The 19,664-nt window shown below is 37.5% G+C and overlaps 1 protein-coding gene across 5 annotated transcripts in view; it reads right to left on the reverse strand.

Moving 5' to 3' along the window:
- The window catches only part of igsf11 (immunoglobulin superfamily member 11), a 108,114-nt gene that overhangs the window by 53,833 nt on the left and 34,617 nt on the right, over nt 1-19,664 (reverse strand). The window contains exon 3 of one of the 5 annotated variants that reach the window (XM_044118891.1): nt 11,459-11,634. The exons of the other annotated variants lie outside the window; for them this stretch is intronic. The gene's annotated coding sequence lies outside the window, so the exon portion shown is untranslated. The remainder of the gene's footprint in view (nt 1-11,458; nt 11,635-19,664) is intronic. 5 annotated transcript variants of the gene reach the window in all.

The raw sequence follows: 19,664 nt of genomic DNA on the forward strand, positions 1-19,664 counted from the left end.
CAAGGATATATGGGTTCAATATAAACCAGGGAATGTTCAGCAAAATCCCCAAGATGCAGATTCTGCTGCTGAGGAAATATTAAGATTTTATTTTTAGGTGTAGCTAAAATAAAGTTATTAGTCAGAACTGAAGTTCACTGTTATTTTATGGACATGGAAATGTTTCTGAAAATGCTTTTGCTTGGTAAATCATCTGTTAGTCAGATAGTGCCCAAATCACACATATGAAATAAAGCTGAAACTACAGCAGAAAAATATTTTTTTAATTCTTAAATCTTAATTTATCAAAAATATGCTGCGCCAGTACTGAGCCCAGCTGAAAAATAGCTGACGGCAAAATAACTGGAGGGTTGCTATCATCGTCTGAACTGTAGTGGCTAACCAGAACCGTTTAGCCAAGAAGAGGACAAGCACTGCAAACCAAGCAGAAGAACTGCCGGGAGCAAAAGAGAAGACTCCATGGGTGTGTGTGTATGTGTGGTGTTATTGCACTCTAAAGCGCAGCTCTCTCTCTATCGTACAAGAGTTGTGTAAGTGAGCAAATATGCAGTGAAATGCCTTTAAAGCAGCAAACAAAGCACACACATTTGCCACTAAAATAATGCTCAACAAGTAATACAGGTACAGGGATGTGAAAAATGGTGAGGAGGATATTTCCTCAAAAGCAGCAAAAATACATAACCAAGGACTGCCATATGTCTCCAACTACATCAACTGGGAAACCAAAACACCCATCCAAAAATAATTATTTAGCTTAAAATTTTGTTTTCAGATTTACTATTTTTTTCTTCCCTCCTCCAATATCACCGCTAATCTGGCATGACACAGGCCATCTGTAGCTGACATCAGGAAATCACTGCTCACATGCCGTCAGTGTGTCTATGTTCGTCTGAGAAGTGCTGCAGGGGGGGCTGGGTGTGGGCAGTGGCTCACTTTCTTTCTGAGATGAAAAATAAAATAGCAATCAGCATAGACTCATTTGCTTTTAAACCACATTAGCTTTGTGGTCAAACTTCCACCTGGGAAAGGCAGTTTAATTACCCCACCCCAGAAAACCAATCAGTAGATCTGCTTGAGTCATTAACATGTCAGTCTATTAGAAATGTTAAATCAAAAAGGCAGTATCATGGCATTATGAATGATTCGTGAAATAAATGCATTTAATTTCTGCTGTGTGTACAGAAGAGAAGAAGTAGCGGCAGTAATGCATATAGAAATATTCATATATCATGATTGCATTGAGTCGGTAATTTCAAAATAATACACAAACAGATCCTTTCTTTTGTTATCACGTTATTTCTATTTACAAAACATGTGTTTCCACATTATGGATACATGCAACCCTATACATTTCTAATGTACAAAAATAAAACTGTATTGGCATCCTGCCCTCCTTCACTCCATCTTGAGTGTATAAAGACCTCTACAAACATATCTGAGAACCAGTGACCCTGAGCTCCCCTGTGTTATTACCACTATAAATGAAACAAGAAATGGCAATGGAAGAACAATTTTTCTGGCCATTCTTTTGGTCTCCTGCTGTGGCTCTCATAATACTGAGCAAGGCCAGCGCTGTTTTCATCGATAGCTGAAAAATGTCTAACTGCACTTCCCTCTGACTCCCCTTCATAAATTAGAAAATACAACTAGGTAGTTCAGAACCTACAGCTTACAGCTTACAGGGCCGATGCCATGCCGTTACATCCAGGCTCCTTGCTTCACTTCACCTGAAAAATGGTAAACATAAAGCTCCAAATGATTTAATCTTTGTTGGCTTACATAGTCAAACTCAGCATACTCTAGAATACACAAGAGTCATCACATCAATAAATTTTCTTCAATAAAATAGTAATTTACAATCTACACATGAGCAAGATAACATGCACTGCTATCAATGTAGGTGAGCCAACTCCCTTTTAAGCTGCTATTACAACTTTCTACTCACATTTGGATGAGCTCATTATACTGTATCTGAGAGCTGATTAATGAGGCGGTATAAATTACTCGTATTGTTACAGGCAAGTAAGAAGCCTCTCCTCATGAGGGGATATATTGGAAATCCAAACAAGGTCTCCCTGTTAAAACTCCATATTTATAAACCAACTGTCTAATAGTCTGCAGTAAAAGAAACGCTGATTAGTTCAAATTTATGAAAACTAAGAAGTGATTTTTGAAAAGCAAAATTGCTATTTGTTAGATTGCTAACATGAACTTATGATGAAGAATCACAGATGGTGACTAAAGCAAAGCAAAGCAAAAAAATAAAAAATAAAAATCATGCCAACAATGCTTCTCATTATGCCGGTTTATGATAAGCCCAACAAACATGAAGTTCCATTTTGTATGTGTTCATTCCTGCTGCCGCTAGTCTTGGGGAGCTGAGTGGGAAAGCAGTGGGGGAGGGGTGCTCTGTGAGGTTTGTGAAAATAGACGCTGCTTTGTGAGAACAAGCGTCTAGGCTACCATAGGAGATTCAGACATGGATGCAAGAATCAAAGCAATACTCCAAGTATGTTTTAATGAGAAAATAATAGTATCACAAAAAAAATCCATTTTAGAAAACAAGCACCCTTTAAAGTGATAAAATGGTAAATGGCCTGTACTTGTATAGCGTTTATCAGGTCCACATCAATCCACTCTAGCGCCTTTAGGACTTTGTTGGAAGAATCTTTTTCATTTTTTCCCCACAAATAAATATTTCATATATCCAAGATATTGAAAATTTCTGTGTATAGCATGGTCTCTTTGTGACTGGATTTTCAGCCTGCACTGACTCTCTTCTGAGATGTCATGAAGAGACCTGAGTTTCATGTCTCAGCTATGCCTCTACATGCCAAAAACTAATAGAGTTTACATCAAAGATTTCCCTCCTGCTGTGACAGCAGAGTAGATGGATACACTTTCTATCTCTCTCTTTCCCCATCCTACCTCCCAGTTCAGAAACCACTGCCCTTCTTTTTATTTCTCCCTCCCACCCTGCTATTTCTCTCCCTCTGCTTCCCACCTCCAGTGGAGAATAGCAGGGTGGAGTGTCACCTTGTTCTGTGTATAGTGGCCTGTGGCTAGATGATGATTTATAGCAGGAGAAAGCAGGAGGCTGCGAGATAAAGCTGCTGGATGGTCAGGTTCAGAATCACAAGTGGCAGTGTAGAACACGAACCATGATGAATGGATATAGTCTTTGCATGCCAATCAAGATGTTCTTCTAATGTAGATTTGAGAGCTCTCCACTAGCTCCTGGCAGCTTTGCCTTTTTCTGTCTTTGGTATGTAATCTTAAAACAAAACTAGATAGAAGAATCTTGGTTTCAGTGCAACAAACATTGAAATAAATGAGGCCATGTATGATCCTATTGTGCAGACAAAGTCCACGGGAAGTACTGTACACACTGAAACAATTGAGCCCCTTCTCAATTTCTAACACAGCCAAATGTGGGTAAATAAACCTTTGTTTTAACATCTCCCAAGATATAGCCTGTCAACAGCAATAATGGCCCAGTGTGTAGAAAACAATACAGAAGAAAATCTCACAGATATAAACAAAGTTTATGATGTTTATGGTGAACGATGGCTTCTACTGAACAAAACCATCTCAGTCTTCATTGTTCTCCTTAACACATTTGTCAGCACAGATCAATGAGCAAGGACACGTTCATTTCTCATGTCAAATTAAATGGAGACAGTTCATTGTTTTTAATCTCATAGCTTTTTAATGTGGTACTAATGATTAATAATGTCCAATACAATTGTTGTTAGGACTGAATTTTATAGCTTGACTATAAAAGTTGTAATAGCCAGACAAGCCCAATGACTAGCTCTCTTTACAGTATGCATACGCCATGAGTCATACAGTGACAGATTGGGCTGAGCTCTCCATCTGAGACCATTCATATGTCAGCGAAATCACAGCCACATATTGTTACTCTGTTCTGTCATCTCCCAGTGAACATATTGTCCACCACCCAAAACTGGAACTCCGTCTGGTGACGTTCCAAAACCCTTACCATTTACTATTCCAAGAGGCAAATTGGATATGCTTTGCATAAATTTCCCTTCATTGCTTTGCTTTCTTAGCACAGATTCTTATCTTTACTAGAAGCATACTGCATTTCTAAAACATTATAAACCACTTCAATAACAATGTTATATTAGTTTACCCACCAACTAAAAATAAATGCATATGATTTTTTTCAGTATCCTGTAGACATACCTCTCAACATCAAATTCACTTACCGAATACAACTTATTGCCCTCTTGCACTCCCCAAAAAAGCTGTAACATATTGGGGAGGAGGTCTCGGAGAATTTTGTTAATAGGAACCCACGGAAGCTTCAAAACTATTTCCATTACATTCTATTAACCTGTTCCTGTCATTTGCCGTGAGCATTCACAATTTTATTTTGGAGAAGTTTTTTAGTATGGTGAGGGGAGGTGAAACAACATCCTCATGTAGACATTTCAAATGTAAGGTGGAGAGTGGGACTTTAACCCCCATTTAATTCTGGCATGGCTCTCTCCCTAAAATAGATTTTTTTTAAAAACTCCAGCTCTAGTGGTGTAAAGCTTTAATGTTCTTAGGTCATACTGGTACAATAATTGCATTTAAAAAGTGTGTAATATTTTTTTATTTGGATTTATGATAAAAGCCACCCATTAAAACCCTGCTATCAAAGCTCTGAACAGAAAAAAAACCCCTGCAACTATTTTACTCTTGACTGATATTCTCTCAGTGGGGAACAGAGCCTTCTTTGTCTTCTTGATGATGATTAATGGATTTAAGTTGTGTGAGTCTGCTCCTGTAATATGTCGATCCAGAGTAGTTAAAACAGAAAAAAAAAATTGGAAGATAATAAGATGATAATTTATAAACATGTATTTTCAGATCATGCTTTGTTTTCTGAAAAAAATGAAGAAAAATAATAATTCCCTCTGCACCAAATTGTACACCCAACACAATGCAGTCAGGCAAGTGCCATTCTCCTGGCAGCTGTCAAACCCTGACTCATCCAATGGATTGGTAGATAGAGAAGCACAATTTGTCACTCCACAGGTCAAGGTTGGACTGCTCTAGAGTCCTAGAGTGGATTCAGATATTTTGCACTAATATAAGGCTTGGATTCAGCTGCTTGGCTATGAAAACCATTACATGAAATTTCACACGTTTGTTTCTGAGCTTAAGTGATGGCGCCATGAAGTATGGAAGTCTGTAGCTATTGACTCTGCAGAATTTTGGCAACCTCCATATCACATCAGCATCTGAAGTGATTCTACATGGCTTCTTGTTTTTATCTCAGAGTTGCTGTTCTTCTCAATCACTTCCAAATTTTTAAAGCATTGCCTATCTCTTGAGCATAGATTATTTGAAAATAGGACTTATTCCATAGACATCATCATAGGTAGAATTCAGTGAACTCCTAATCTTTCATTATTGTTTTTTTAAGTGGGCAACAAGCCAAAGTGATAGAGTTTATACAGCTAAGGCTATGGAATTGGTTGGAACATTCAATTCAGTAATCTAGATGGGTGAGTCAGTATTGCTGGCAGTATGAAACCCTGCTAAGTTTTGAAAACAAAAGCTGTGTTGTGAAGTTGTACTCAAGATTGAAACCATCCGTTGCTCTATAAATTGAGAGACGGGACAGATCAGTCACCTAATGAAACATTTAGCACAATGATTGATTGTAGAAGCTGCACCAAATTAAACTCTGTTGAATAAGAACAACATATTGTATTTGCAGCCTATTATGCTTGTTCTGAGGAAATGAATCCAGTCAGAATTTGATTTTGGCAATTTCTGCTCACAACTTTCGCACAAACATGGCAAAATAAATTGCAGTAAAAGCCAATTTGCGGTGCAGTCCGGGCTTGGAAAAAGCCACCATACTCAGACTTGATTCACATTTCATCATACTGAGATGGTGGAACTGTCTTCTATCTGGATGTTTCAAAGCGCCACAAGTGGCCCAGTTCCTTGCATGTCGCAACAAAAGCGTCACCATGCAGTAATGAATCAAATTAAGTGGAATGTCAGCTAGGCTAACAGAACTCCCCTTCTCCCCTCAGCATGAAAAGAAATAGTTTCATGGCTCCAATTTGTCTCCTGCCTTCTCCGGAACATATTTTTGCATTTTATCTATATAAAAAAGGAAAAATGAAAAAAAAAAAGCTTCTGGCAAAGACACAATGAGTAGAAAAGAGGAAAACAATCAATTGGAATTGTAAAATATGCATTCATTCTACAGTCACAGGTAGATTGGTAGGTTACAGAACAAGGAATGTGCTTTGAGTGTGATGTAAACATAAGGACCAACATAAATTACATTTCAGGCACTGCACCTGATCTAATTTTCTCATTCTCTTCCCTTTCCTCTTGTGCTTGAAGTTTAAAGTGAAGGATTATGTGAAGGAAGGCTGATACATTACAGCAACATATGATGAGCATGACATGTAAAAGTGTAAAAGAAAAAGACAAGCCAAAAAAGAAGGAGCAGTAATTTAAATGAATAAATAATTCCTTCTCTAAAACTTGTTTTTATAAAGCCAAGAAGAGGCTCATGGGAAGAGGAAGTAAACGGTCACCTTGGTTTTCTTCTCTGTTACAAACAGAGGTCAAACAGAGAGCCAAGTTCTGTTTATATATCACATAAATAACAATGCTTTCATGCCAGTCACCCAGAATATAATTTTCCAGGGACTCAATATGGAATCACATTTTTTCATGGAGAGTAAATAAAGTAATTGAATCAATATAGGATGGAGGAAATACGAGTCCATTGGACCTAAAACTTGATGGTAAAGTTATTAGGGCCACCTGATTAAAAACAAAATATTGTATTGGCACTAACATTATTAATATTCCAATGATTATATTAGTTGCAACATATGCCTATTTTTTTTTCTCTCTTTCTCATTTGTGCTTCCTCCACTGAGAAGGATTTAGCATTTTGGGCAATGTTGTGTGTCCAGTGTGAGCATCTGCCGCCATAAGACTCTGTTCGTCTACATTAGCATGAAAAATGCAATTGTATAAAATGTAAGCTATATTAGACAACAATTCATTTGCTATAAATGAATTGATATTGCGATGATGATGCATTTGGGATATATTGCGCAGCCAAATATTTAGGTATTTAGTGCCATTTGCCTTGTGAATCCATGTCAAGGTAAAATTAACAGTGGGTTCAAAATGGCTATTGAGATTCAAATGCAGAAAACTTGAAGTTTTTTGATAACATGAGAGAGCTCTGACTTTGGTTATTTTTGTGAACTTAATACTTCATTTTGGAACAACAGCAAAGCCTAAGTGGATAAGCAGTTTTCTTGGGAACTAAAGCCTTGTATTAATAAGGTAAAAATAAACATTTTGACTTCTATCAGTGAAACTACACATGGTAAACAAACCATTTTGTCCCTTTTTTGTCATTGTTTTCACATATTAAAGTGTTCTAATACGATTATCTATGGCAATTTTCTTTTGCTGCAGTGAAAAAGTGTATTGAGCATCATGAAGAGAATCCCAAGCTACAATGGCGCGTTACATTTTTTTACTGGAACAAATGTGCTTCAAACTGAATAAAAGAGGTGGGATTTACCCTCGTAAAGACAAGGCCCACAAACTGCAAAAACACCCCACAGACAATGGGACACATTGATTTTTCTGCTACAATTTTCCCACCATGAGGTCCAGTTCCATTTACCAAAATGATTCAAAAGGAGTCGTCAAATTTTGCAAGCAGTGTGAAAGACTATTTGCATCACTAGCTGGGAACCAGAAGGTGTATCCAATGTCTTTGGGGCACGGGGAGAAGATGAACAAGGGACGCGGCACAAGACCGGCTCTATATATAGCAAGTAATCTGTCATCTCACTTTTGCCCCCTCCCCCAACCCCTCATTTTTGCTTTGAGGAATGAGGGATTGATGTTCAGAAGATCAGAGAAAGTAAAGGGGCACTCATAAAGGCTTGGTGTGAGGAGAATAAGTAGAGCCAGTGTGCATGTGCGTGCTTGTGTTGAAAGGAGGACGGAAAACGTGAGTAGAGCGATCGATCACTGCTGCTTTTGGAGACCCAGTTAGAGCTGGCTCAAGTCCAGTGTGCTGTGACTCTCACAGGTAAAAGAAAAAAAAAAAAAAAAAGATATCTGACAGTTTATGTTCAAAACAGTTTTCTGTTTACTGAATTTCCTCCAGCACTACAGAAATTTCACTTCCTCTCAATCTGCAGCAGCGCTTCCTCAAGTCAGACATTTCTGAAGTGGGTATATCTTTGAACGTCTTGTCAGCCGTGTCAGGTCAGACTCCCTGACTAAGATCTCTCTGCCAGTTAGAGACAAATGTGCTTTGTTCACAAGTGCACACACAGATTCTTCACACTTAACCGACACACTCATAGCAAAGACCTGTGAGGTTTTACAAAGCTCAGTTTTAAATGGATTTTCTTTTGGCTACTTCAAAGCAGAGATGAAGAAATGGATAAAACATGGGAAAGGTCATGAAGTGAGGTGCAAGAAGAAGGAGGCAGAAGAAAACAGAAAGACATAAAACATCGTAATACAAAATAGAAAGCAGGTCAAGGTTTCTCTGCAAACTTTGCTTTTAACAGAAATAATGATAAGTTATTTGAATCAATCCATGTAGAAATAGTGGAATGATTTTAAAGACCAGAATAAAACAGTGTCCTTTACCCTGTAGAAAACCCTCGTAAAGATGGGTAAAATGTCCTAGAATAAATGATTTGTTTTGTGTTGTAGGATAACACAAAAAGATTTGCTTTGATTTGTGAAAAATCAAAGCATGTTGCACATTTATTGTGTGGGAAAAAATCCTACATAAGTAATGTGTCATCATCATAGGTTAATATCTTAAACAACCTCATTATTTTCCAAAAGGACAGCATTTAGTTTTCACAGATAACATTTCACATGGTTGGATCTTATAGAGTGTGATTTTGATCATTTCACTTTGCTCAGGCTCTCTTTTGTCCTGGATCCTTTCTTATGCTCTCTTCTTTTCAGTTCAGTCCACAGATTTTCCAGTGAATTGTCATCTGAGGACTAAGATGAAAATTCATGGAAAACATTATTTTAGGACCAATAAATAAAGTTTTAGTTGGGGCAAACAAATTTTTATGACCCCCAGATCTAATGAATTCAAGAATACCCGAAAAGCATTGCTGACATCTAACATTCTGAAAAAGGTAGCAAAGCCATTTCTGAAGCTTTGGGATTCCAACAAACCAAAGTTAGAGATTATCTCACAAATGGACAAAAGAAAAAAACATGGACAAGTGATGGACCTCCAGAGGATGGGCAGTCCCACCAATATGACTTCAAGAGCACATTGATGACTTATCCAGGAGGCCACATAAGAACTCAGAAGACAGAAAGCACAGAAGGCCTAATTTATCAAAGATGAGGGCAGTGTTCAACAATAAGAAGGACACTCCACAAAAATGGCATCATTTTGAAGCTAACAAGGCCAAAGCGACTGCTTACCAAAAAGAAAACAAACGGTGGTCTCACATCAACCAAAAACATCCTAATGATCCCCAAGACTTGAAAATATTTTCAGTGGACTGATGAGACAAATGTGAAATTTCTTGAGAGGCGTGGGCCTGAACAACTTCATGTAATAACCCAAATCATGAAGTCTGCCCTTTTAACATTTGGTTATGCATTCATGCACTGGCTGCTCCACCTTTGGTTGGCTCAAAACAACAGCAATAACAATAAAAAAGATCTGCAATAACAACAAAAAGATTTAATCCCAATGTAAAATCCAATTGAGATTAAGTGGCATTAGCTTTTACATCTTCAATGTAGCTAAATTAAAACAATTCAACAAAGAACAGGGTCACAAATTCTCCCTGTTGCCGCTAAGAGTTGCACCACCAGTTATTAGGCTTACGGGCCAATTACTTTTTTCACATAAAATCGAGTTTGCTATGATAGATTAATTTAACCTAATAAATGAAGTCGTCATTTGAAGACTGTTCATTAAGCTGTTTTTAATAAACATAGAAGCAACATTTAAGTTTGACAAAATAGCCAACTCAAAATAAATGTGTACGAGAGAAAAATACTATTTCGCAAAATTCTATCACCATTAAAAGTGTAATCTTTCGATATTGATATTATGATGCTGTATTATGCAAATGAAATTAAAAAAAATATTTTGAGGTTTTACACACCTTCATTAGGTGCCATTACATCTCCAGGGTGCCATACAGAACTGAGAAGGTTCATTAGACCATCTCTACCATTCACGGACGGTACAATTAGCTTGCTAGTTCCAGCTAGAAACACTTTTTGTGAATAATTCAGAGGTGTAAATAAAATATATCCACCTAAAAAAAAAAAACTGAAACAAGATATCTGCCATGCTGAGTAATGACTTCTTCTGTACTTGATGAGTTCAGTTGTGACAGGTAAGCAGATGTACCCATAAAAAAGAGGGGGAAAAAACTGTACCTCAAAATTCAGTTATTCACATTGATATTCAAGTAGAGGAGTGCTGCTTCATTTAAAACAGAATATTTTATTTTGAAACACCGTATTCGTTTTGGATAATGACACTAAACCATCTCGTCAGATTTGCAAGAAAGTCAGAAAAAGAGTGATTGAAATTATATCTGAAAGTGGGGCAGTAAGTGGGGAAAAATGTATCTAGCAAGCAAGTGCATTATTATTATTCTTTAATATTTCCAGAATAACAGTCAATAACGGAGCATTTATTGCTTTCCCACACTGACAAGAGCAATATTTTCTGCATAATAGATTAAGGCCTTAAAAGGGGAACAATGTGACGTAAAACATCACTAAAACAAATTGGCTCATTGGCTGTGGGACTGTACACCATTTGGATCTGTTGGATATCAGACAAATAAGTCAGAGTATCAAAGAGGATTCTCACCGTGGCAGACTGTGGGAGGCAAGGACAAAGAATTAGAGCAATGGTAAAGCAGGAAAAGATGAATTGGCCACAATACACAGTCGTTACTCGAGTGCCCCACTAGCGCTACAGCGTTAACACACTGTGGTGATGTAGCGGTCCCACTATGTGCCAAAACTACAATGGAGACCGAGCAGAAATCAATACATGCTCCGGTCAATAACCCACTGTGGCGCCTGTAATTATGACAATCGCTTCAGGTGGCTGGAGTGTAGATCATATTGCTCAGGCTCAAGGGCATTCCTTCTGGTACACAAAACCTTTTATCCTTTCCAAAAGGTCACTCCGTAAGAAAACCGTCACATTTAAGCTGCTCACTTTTAGATTTCACAATTTATGCCCTGATAATTGGACTTGAACTGGTTATCTGTGACATTAAATTCTTCCGTCGCTTGCATTGCATTGCCAGCATGCAGGAATTTGATTAAAAAGTACCACAAATCTTGCATGTTTAGACATTAATTCCAAATATCTTTCAATCAAAAGATGATTTTTCTAAAGGGTGCTTACACTTGTATTTCCTGAATGTTGTGTCTTGATGTCTTTGCACTTCTCTGGGAGTCCAAATGCCAGGGTTGAGAAACTTGAAAGATCTCTCCTAGTTGAGCTCTGGGAGACTGACATCTGACAACAGCTGCACTTCCTCTTGACTCCCTCCTTCTTTCACGCTCCTTCCCTTCCCCTCTCTGTCAATCACATGCAAATTTTAATGTCCCCCCAACCACTGACACACCTTATCTACCAAATTACATATCCACATAACTCAACATTTCTACAAACCCAGCTTTTATTTATTTTCATTCCTATGAAACCAATAATTGTTCTATTCAAAAAAAAGAACCGGTGTCAGTATCAGTCACTCAGACAGACAGGCACTCTGTGTGATTTGTATCCTAAGCTTCCTCTCAGCTCCATTTTCTCTGACACAACACTTTCTAAATTAGCTGCCTGACACTAACCAGTAGCTGAGCCTGGGTGCTTGCTTACCAAAAATGTCTCCCTGACTTTTTAAAAACCTACGATCAGAGCATAAAATAGATGTCAATATTTAAAGGACGCAAAAAGAAAAAAAAAATCCCCTTAGAGAAAGGCAATTTAATTTAAGTATTCAAAAGTGCAAAGCTTATTTCGGAAAGACGTGGATTTTAAGACAGAGTCATCAGCATTTTAGCTTAGTGCTGACCCAGTTGTTGCCACCTTTGAACTCAACTTGCTTGATCTCCAGCAGGTCTCAAACACTGGGTGGTTCAGTGATTAACGTCGACATTAATGAGCATGGCTCTTTTTCTGCCATTCTTGTAGCTGGCATCTGACCACTTTACACATGCAGAGAGAAAACAGTACAGAGCCTGGCTGGAGGGCAGAGTACAGACAGCTAACATACTGTAGATTAATTGAAGTAACAGTGTACTGAAAGCTGCATCCAACTTTATTAGCTCACAGTTGCAGTGCACATGATGGGTTTAAAGAAGCATTTTTCCCAGATATGGGAAACAATTGAAACCAATAAAGATCTCTAAATTGCATAATTCTTAATTTCTAATATAATATTTAACATTAGCAGTTACAATTAAATATTTTTTTTCAGATGGAAAATGAAACACCCACCTCTCTGAGGATAGAAAAATAATGTAAAATGACTTTCAATTCTGAAAAAATATTTTTTTTTACAGTTACTGAAAATTGATGTCAAATATTACTTAGACATTTCCCACTAATTGCTGGCAAAATCTTTATACGCATTTTAGAAATCAGTCCAGCTTGTAACTGTTGACCAGATGTTTTTGGGTTGTTTTTTTTTTCAATATTTTCAGTTGTGATGTGGCTATTTACTATTTTCAAAACATAGATGACAGAATTTATGCGTATATCCAGGTGTCAAGTATATAAAAAATATTACAACAGGAAGTTTCTCTGTAGAGGCAACTATGAGACAAGTGCAAGGACAAGTAAATTTACAGTGGTCATCTGATCACGCAGAGGCCCCTCAATAACAAAGTGGCTGGGACTGTTAATTGAAACTAATCTTTGCTTCAACTTTAACAGGATTATAATTCCTATGAAGTGTCATTTGAAAGGCACGATGACTGGGGAGTATTTTTTTTTTGCTATGGTGCAAGATTTCAAGTTCTCTATGATAGCAACCATCTTTAAGTACAGCAGTGAGCCGTTTGGATATGTGACTCTGTTTCATTCTATGAAATATGTACCATCTAGATCTGCGTCTGTCTCTAAAATAAATTTTTCACAGTCTTGGTGTGAGCATGAGCAGAAAGCGCAGCCAGAAAGAACCAGTGAGAGTGAGAAAAGTTGGACACAAATGAGTGGCTGTCAGTCATAGAGGTCTTGACATTCAAGTCGTTCTCTGGAGGCAGCAGTACACACCAATGCACTTCCATGGTGACCAAACTCAATGTGGGACCAAACAACGAGGGAAAGCCCTGGCACATTCTTTAGCTGAACTAAATTTTAAGTGTGACACGGGGATTCTTTGTGCTACAGGGCAGAGTGATACGTTGAAAACAATGAGTTTCTGTTGGCAGAAATAGTAGCTGCATCTGTTTATGCTCAAGGGGTGATACTAGACTCGAACTGCATAGTACCCAGACATCAAAATCCAACGTGTCAAATACATTGAAAATGTACATTTTTATGCACGTCTGATAGAGTAGAATAGACAAGAATAATATTTTGTTTGTGCTTCTTACAAAATGTGAAAACCTGAGTAAAGACTAGGAGGAATGCAAACAGCTTCCTGGATTTGTTGGTAATAGTGGTGATAACAATTTATGACAAAATGTATAACAACTTACTTTTTTCTAAATCTAAGTATGGGAAACCTTTTAAGCAAAAAATGAATGTGTGAAAATTAAAATAAGCCATGAAATAATACCGCAGCAAAACTTTTGTTTCTGGGTCCTGGGATGCCTGCAACCATAAAAGAATATCAAGGTTGCAGGCATCAAGTGAGACTCTTGGAATGAAAATGGATGTAACAGTTTGTTTTAGTCTGACTAGTGAGTTTTGTTACAAAGCAGGACTTTAACATCAAAGGTTGTAAATAGACCTAAAATCCCATGAGTTGTATACTAAAAAATATAATTTTAAGACTGAATAAGATTTTTGTTGTAATATATTCAACAACAAACTTTTTTTTTTTTTTTTACATCTTGAATTTTTTCATAAGGTTTTAAATTATTTTAAGTAACATTCAATAAGTCAAAGTCCATTTTATCTCTGCCATTTAAAGTCCATTTTTATCTATGCCATCTTTGGAATAACACTTTTCAGAGAGATTTTTTTCCGAAGATACTTTAAAAGCGGTGACAGTTAAAGAGACTGCATTATCTGCAACCTTCTGTGTCACAAGTCTGCCTGTTTAGATTCTCACCTTAGTTTTATTTTTGTAAGTAGTGTAATATCACTGCATGAATTATTGTTGCTTTAATATTTCATCTTAATTCTTTTGACAGTTTGTAACTTAAGTCAGGCATTTTTGCACTTAAATTTACAACTTTGACTTATTCACCTTTATACAATCTATTCCATCCTTTTTAGCTGATTTTTGCAAACTTTCATTTCTAGTTTCCTGCTCTCGCAGCCTCCCACTCGCTCTCCAAACTTCAATGTCCCTCCATTGTTCCCAGATGATACTGTATGAACTCTCATTACAGGGGTGGTAATTGGCTCCTCTGCTCAAGATCCTCTTTATTATCTGTCAACTGTGGGCTACATCTCTAAGCTGATTAGCCAGAGCTGCCTTTTCAGCATTTCAATTGAGACCATTTTGAGTAGTCAAGCAGATTGCATGCCTTACAATCATTACTAACATTCTTAGAGCATTACACATTATTAAAATACAGTAATCCAAAAAGCACATTACGGCAGTGTGGATGTAAGAGCAAAAGAAGAATGACATCAGGGTACATTTTAATACTGGTCTCACAGGGAAATGGTTGAAGTAGCTATTAAAAGCAATCCAAAGCAATTTGCAGCAGTAGAGAGACATGCAGTTTTTAGCATGAATGGCCCAGCTGGCAATCACTGCTGTCATACATGTCAAGCACACACACAAGAGAGTGTTTGTTTTGCTTTAATGAACCAAGCAAGAAATATACTTGAAAGAGCATCACGTTTCCATACACAGGGTGCTATGCAAAAATATTAATTCCAATGTTTTCATGTAAATTGTTTACATTTTGTTGAGTTACATCCACCAAATTAGATTTTTTATTTATTTTATTTTTTTTACAAGGGAAATTATTCATGGTGTTTTATTTGTTTCACAAATACAAATCTGTATTCACAATGTCCTATGATACTTGTATGTTCACTATCACACTTCTGTTTCTGCCAGGTTTGCACATCTAAAGAAGCCTGGTTAAAAAACAAACAACAAAAGAAAACAAACAACAAAAAAAACCCTGAGTCTCTTGTTCTACACTGTGCTTCGTACAGAGGGTCTGGACCCTCAACTACTGAGAATTGATCACTTTCTGGAGGCATGGACTCTGAGGTTTAAAATTTTACTCAATTGCTAATGTTTGGTCGTGACGTATGTAATGTGGCAGTTCAATTAAGCTCAATTACGACTAAGAAAATTGTGTGCGTTGTAAGCAACCCTGTGAGGGGTCATGAAATCTTTGCCAGCCATTAAATGACTTAAACATTCCTCTTGCTCTGACTTTAATTGCACAGTATTTGGAAGCATGGCCTACATAAACTGAATGGCTTTATTCAATTTCTCCACATGCTCCTGCCAAACTACAACCCTATGAAGGGAGACTACAAATCTAAAACTGCAGAGACAATTTATGCCAATCGTTCACAACTCCTGTCTGTTGATTGGCCCAGTTTATAATCAACCAGACAAATGAGTGGGAGAAATCCTAGACAGAGCACTGAAGGGAGAGGAGAATCTAGTAAACATGTATTGGAAGGCAATAGGCTGGCTAGGTTTTTGTCAATTCTTTGCGAAAGCTCAAGCCCAGAAGGATTCAGTGTATGTGAACATAATTTCATAACTCCAGCTAAAGATTCCCAGGTCTACACTTTGACATATGTTGTATGTATGAATACACTTTGCTATACACTTTAGTCATCCCCATTGTAGCTCTGGTTGTGTGTTTAGGGTTGTTGTCATGCTGGAAGGTGTGACAACATATAGAAATTGTACAGCAGTATGAATTGCTTTGCATGGTGCTTCATGCCAAATTGTCTAACACTAAACCGATGACCTAATAAAAGTGTCAAGAGGGAGACTGCTAATTAGAAAGCTGAACCCAAAGCCCTACAGAGTTGTGAGCACCCATGTGATTAATTTCCCTCTCCGACAACCACTGTTCATATCAGAGATTCCAAAAGGAAATGTCCCTTCTAAGACCAGAGGGCAGTAAACGAGCAAGAGTGGGGAGAAGCAGAAGTAGAAAATCAATTAACCTGAGAAGTGAGAAAAAAAACAGGGTATGACTTCTAGAAGCAGGGCTTTAAGTGCAAATGTGATACCATTTTAGTGTTAGTAGCTATACTGTGTGTAAGAGTGGCAGCTTGTGTCAATTTCTTTTGTCACCACTATTGAAGCCAAAGTATGATCATCTGAAAGCATTATTAGTGCATTTTTTAGAAAATACGCTCATGCCTTCATTGTCACTGTGTTTTATCATTCCATCTCTGAATGACTCAAACATTTTTTTCACACACACACAAATACGCAGACGCACACCCACTAATCCATTCAGTCATTGTTAATCCACATGTATCCGGGTGCAGAGTTCTGCCAAACACTGCTGACAATCATGTCACTTGTGGCGATGTCTCACCTGTCTGTATTTTGCTTGTCTCTGCTGTCATTCCTGTTGTTGGACCCAGTTTATTTGAAGAATAAACCTTGTACCATGCACTGAATATAGCACGCTACATCTGGAGATCATCAGTGTCACACAAAAGCATTTGTCTGCATGAGTGCCAAGTAAAGCTCTGCAGCTCCACTGCACTTATAGTGACTGTCTGGGAGTAGACTGACGAGAAGGAGTATAAACCTAGACATGAGGATTTCTTTACGTCTCATGATCCATTTGCCACAACAACTGAAGCAGAGCAGGTGCAAAGCATAAGCATGCTCCTAGATAATATTTACCCTGCTCTCATTTAATCTTTAAAGACTTGGGAAAACATACATTTTACGGTACAAAACATGCCAATTGATGTTGATGTATTTCGATTAAGTTCTGTGTTGCAAAAATGATTGAAGTCACTTTCATGAGACAAGACGGGCTGAATTTAAAAAACTTCAATTACATTTTTTTTTTTTTGGTCAAAATTTAACTTGATTGTCTAGTTTTTGGAAGAAAATAATCAGTCAGGTTCAGCTAGAGTTCTGTGTACATAATTTAGTAGACCACTTATAATGTTTAGGTTTATACAACTATTTCTCAAAAGTAAAACGCTAAGAAAAAGATGAGAATAAATAAGGTAGAAGTAGACTACACTGGAATTTTTTTTAATCTACCAAGGGCTATGATGGGCTTAAGCTTAGTACTGCTCTTTATGTAATGTATTGCACAAGCATAATAGGTCAGTATTATGTTGGTCAGCGTCCACACTGGAGTTTAGAAGGGTTATGGGTCTTCAGTTTCCTGTGGTTTTCCTTGGAGCCCTATGCTTGAGGTCAGACAGGTGTGGAGTAGAGTGAGAAGTGTAGGTTAAATTCAATGTTCTAACCTACGTCTTGGGGTGCACTATTGCAGTATTCTGGCCGATTGCCGATCTTTGAAAAGTCTGACCTGCCGATTACGATTTCAGCTGATACCAATTTTTTTCTGAAATGTTACTAAATATAGCAAGAAAGTCGCTGAGTTGACTTTCTTGCCAAGTTGACTCCATTGCTAATTGCAAATATGAAGACATGCTCTATTAGTCAAACCTCTCTCACAGGAGAGCAAAAGAGGACAGTGGCTGATTTTTAGACCTTTGCAGTGGTAGATAAGATCAGTGGATAAGATCAGCTTCACATACCAGTATCAGCTGATCACTGATCCAAAATTAAGGAAGTCAGCAGCGCCAATAAATTGGCAGGCTGATAAATCGGTGCGTCCCTACCCTATTCTACTAAGCAAAGACCTACATATCTGGGACATCCCGTGGGTTAGCCCTGGTAGAATACATTCTGTAAAAACTAAAATATGAAAACTTTAAAAAAAATCCAAAGAGCATTTTCATGGTATTTATGTTCAAACTACTCTGTGTGGTCTCTGATTATAGAAAACTGGATTAGAAATAGATTTCCACTAAGCGAGGGATTGTCTTGCGTCACAAACAGCTTTAAAAAAAAACCGAACCCATAAATAAAAAATAAAATAAATAGATAAATTAGGCAGCACTGCAGGGACATCTAGAGATTTAGTTGGATGAAATCGAAACACCAAAAGGAAACATGAGGAACAAATCATGAAAAAAAGGATGGGAAATAAAAGGAATGAGACAAAATGAGAGAGAAAATTAAAAACCCATGGGAGAGAAGAAGCAGCGAGATTAGGATTGAGAGGAGGATCGACTGGGAACACAGCAGGGACTGAAAGGGTAAATGGTTTACGAAGAGAATTGTCACATTAAAATCACAAAAACCACAGAAGGACTTTCAAAAATTCCGGAAATTCATCCGGAAACAAAACTGTAGAGAATGAAAGACGAAGAGATGCTGAGAAGTAAAACCTGGTGAAGGGGGCAGCAGATGGAGGGGATTATTCAGGACTAAATCTACACAGGGAAGGCCACAGACGTGTAGTGCTGCAGACTCCAGCTGCCAGAAATAGACCTAAAAGAAGAGCTGTCCCACCAGTACCATAATGATCAAACACTGCCTGGACAGTAAAGCACACAACAGCTACAAGTCCTGCTATAAACAACATGAGAAATCTCAGGACAGAAACAATAACGACGTCCCACGATACTTGTATGTTCAATAAAATCACCTAGAGAAATTAATCCGTTGAGTCACTAGTTTCATATGTTTGACTACACACACTGCTAAGAAACTTTGGACCATGTTATTTAAAAAAAAAAAAACTATTTAAATTGCATGTGAAGAAACTAATTTCTTGCGTGTGTGTGTCTTTGTTTCAGATTGAGCTTGTGTGTGGTTGTAGCAGATATGACTACAGGACACTTGTCCGCTACTTCTCTTTTCTGTGACTGGCAAAAAAGCCTAATTTGCAAACTCTTGTAATTGAGTATATGGTGAAAATAATGAAACACACAAATCCCCTTAATAACTCCAGATACTGACAAAAGCCTGAAAATCATTTAGTTTCTATGCTGTGAACAGAAAAGAAAAACCAAGCACAGATGGGGATTGCATGAAAAGAACAGAGTTAATTCACCCCCTGGCTAATATGTGCCTTATGTTGTACTCTGTTCCTATCATTATTATTATTTTGACCCAGTCTATTTCCAATTTGCACCTGTAAACAAACCACTTATGCTAAACCACTGCTGCTTACCATGGTTTTTTTTTTCTCTGTGTGTAAAAAGAGGAAATAGTCTTCAATGCTAAGCTTTTAATTTTTCCAGTGTTACAGCTGAAACACCGAGTGCCTTCAAATATAGACTAAAAACCCACCTGTTCGGAGTTGCTTTTGAAACATAATCACTTAAGAGTTGAACGATGGCACTCGACTTAATGTAATGCTTTGATTGTTGATTCTATGTTGCATGACTT

Source organism: Gambusia affinis, linkage group LG06 (genome assembly GCF_019740435.1).
Source record: "Gambusia affinis linkage group LG06, SWU_Gaff_1.0, whole genome shotgun sequence".
Taxonomy (NCBI): domain Eukaryota; kingdom Metazoa; phylum Chordata; class Actinopteri; order Cyprinodontiformes; family Poeciliidae; genus Gambusia; species Gambusia affinis.